General features: G+C 46.3%; 1 pseudogene; it reads right to left on the bottom strand.

Annotated features, from left to right (window-relative positions):
* Positions 1-2,389: 2,389 nt before the first annotated feature.
* Positions 2,390-2,634, bottom strand: LOC102928233 (ATP synthase F(0) complex subunit j, mitochondrial pseudogene; annotated as a pseudogene).
* Positions 2,635-2,870: the final 236 nt, after the last annotated feature.

Below are 2,870 nucleotides of genomic sequence, written 5' to 3'. Positions count from 1 at the left end.
CTGCTGAAGGCCAGATCCCTGTCTTAGCTGCTGGTGCTTTCTCAAGCAACCGTTGGACAGTCTTCCAGTTGAGGCTGTTTCAGCCATTCTCAAATCTTCCATTTCTTTAGAGTCAACAGCATCTCCAGTTTATTTAGTTCCTGAAGGCCCATTCCTTGGTGGTCCAGTCAATGTAGATGTTCAGGATACCCTGCTCCAGCATAAACATGGGCCAGGTGTCCAACATCCAGAGGCCTTCCTCAGTTCTCTGTTTACCTAAGTTTACTAAGAGCCCCCTCTGGTTACACACACGATGGATACAAGAGTGTCAGGCCAGATTAAAGACACTCAAACTGTGCTATAATTTATATCTGGGCCTCTCTAAAGTTCAGGAAGTTTAAATGAGGAATGAAAAGCTATTTGGAGCTGTAACCACAAAAGACCCTCAGAAATAACACATAGCCACAGAGTCTAGGCTTTGCCATAGAACCCCTTGGCTGTGGAGATGCTGGAGGTAGCTGGTCTTGAGCTACCTGCTGCAGCAGAATCTGGCCTTCTGGCCAAACCTGAGTCGTGGGTCCTGGACTTTATTCTTTTCTTTTTTCTCTTTTTATTAGGGTGGCTGGTTGGGGGTGGGGAGGGCAGCAGGAGCAGGAGATGAAGGGAGTTTTGGTCTGATTTGCCCAAGACTTCATTGCAACTCAGTTGTTGGGCCAGAATTTGCACCTGGGTCTGTATGGCTCTGTATGTCAGCCTCATCTCCTCCCTCATAACTCCCAAGGAATCTAGAAAGCCCAGGGAAGCCTTGATACTGCCTTGAGTGTTCCCTGAGGAACCCGGCAGGAATGCCTGTTCTCAGAAGGGTCAAGTTTCCTGTAGTTACTCAGGTGATTCGGACAGAAGTCAACAGCCACACCCAGAAACCTGAAGCCAAAAGTTAACCAATCAACAACAGTCCTTTTGACAGGTGACCTCTTGGTTAACCTTGATGCCTACAAGCCTTAAATTCCATCCACTCCCAGGTCCTGGGATCACAGGCCTGGGCCACCATGTTTGGCTGATAAGTTATTTATTTAATTTATTATTATTGTTATTATTATTATTATTAGTTCTGTTTTTTTCAAGACAGGATCACACTATGTAGTCGTGGCTGTCCTGGAATTCACTCTGTAGACCAGGCTAACCTTGAACTCACAGAGACCCACTTGCCTCTGCCTCCCAAACGCTGGGATTAAAGGTGTGTGACACCACACCTGGCTTATTTAATTTTTTAAAAGACTTATTTATTTTAAACTGAGTGTAGTAGCACACACACATTAATCCCAGTACTCAGGAGGCAGAGCCAGGTGGATCTCTGTGAGTTCAAGGCCAGCCTGGGCTTCAGAGTGAGTTCCAGGACAGCCAAGGCTACACAGAGAAACACTGTCTTGAAAAACCAAAACAAAACAAGTTTATTTTTTGTGTGTGCATGTTCTGCCTGCATGCATGTGTGTGCACTGCATGCATGCCTGGTGCCAGGGATGTCAGAAGAGGGCTTTTGAATCCCTGGGAACTGGGGTTACAGATGGTTATGAACCCTCATGTGGGTGGGTGCTGGGAACCAAGCCTGGGTCCTATGCAAGAGCAGCAAGTGCTTTTAACCTCTGAGCCATCTCTCCAGCCCTGCCTTAAATCCTTTTTCTTTCCATTGTAATATTTATTAATGGGTATGTATGCGTGTTATATGTATATGGATGCCCAAAGAGAAATCGGGTGCTGGATCCCCTGGAGCCGGAGTCAGCAAGTATGTGTAAGCTGCTTGATGTGGATCATCTTCCAGCCCCTTTCCATTTACTTTTTAAACACTTTTTTGAGACAGGGTTTCAGCAGCTCACGCTGGCTTTGAACTCCAGAACTTGTGCTCCTCCCTGCTCTGGTTGGGATGAGTGGTGTGCCACCAAGCTTGTTTCATGCTCTTATTTCAGCATTTCACAATTTAATGTTTTGTTTTCCCCTTACCTTCTTATTGACCCTCATAAAAAATTTACGTTAGCCCTTAAGATAATTAACATCTTCTTTCCCAAAATATGAAAACAAGATCAGAGAAGCAAGATGCTAGGCAGAGACAAAACTGTTTAATGAACAATTATAGAATATTGGAATCAGTTTGTATCTAGACACCAATGACCAATCTCTATGCAGCACACACTGCTGCTCCTTCCTCGGTTTCCCATGGAGGGTGGCTCAGAGGTTCTGATGGAGCCTCTGCACTACGGAGGACTTATTCAGGGGAAGCAGGGAGGAGGATCCGCAGGGAGCGGTACTGCTCACATACATTTATTAATGCCTCGTTGTAAATGGTACTTAGGTAAGTGCACAGCGATGTTCCCTGTTCCCATCTAACACAGCTTGCTTTGGTTTAGCTGACGGGATTCATCGTGAGTGGACTCAGCGATCGGTTAATGATGGCCTTGGGCAGGTGCAGGACTGGAGCCTTTCAAAGCTTTATTTCTTTTATCAGCACTCCTGATTTTATAAACGATGAAGGTCATTAACCCCATTCCTACCCAAATTTCCTGGTAAGCCTGGGTATAGTAGGGTTTCATGGGGACCCAGACATTCTTAATAAGGCTTTGAAGCATCTCAGCAAGACCAAGGTCACAGGCCACAACAGAATCCACTAGGAAAGGTCACTGAGCACGCAGGCGCCGCCCCTGTGTTAAAACCCATCCAGCTGCCAGCAGGGGGCCTGGCACAGTTACTGCTCACGCCTTCAGTAAGTTTCTTGGTGTTTGGTTTTGTTTGCTTTTGTTGAAACAGTTTCTCACTGTGTGACCAGCCTGGAACTCTCCATGTAGACCAGGCTGGCCTCAAACTCAGAGCTATGCCTACCTTTGCCTCTCAAGAGCTGG

This window comes from Peromyscus maniculatus, chromosome 1, assembly GCF_049852395.1.
Source record: "Peromyscus maniculatus bairdii isolate BWxNUB_F1_BW_parent chromosome 1, HU_Pman_BW_mat_3.1, whole genome shotgun sequence".
NCBI classification, from domain to species: domain Eukaryota; kingdom Metazoa; phylum Chordata; class Mammalia; order Rodentia; family Cricetidae; genus Peromyscus; species Peromyscus maniculatus.
Note: the sequence above shows the minus strand (reverse complement) of the source record. Positions and strands in the feature narration are given on the sequence as shown.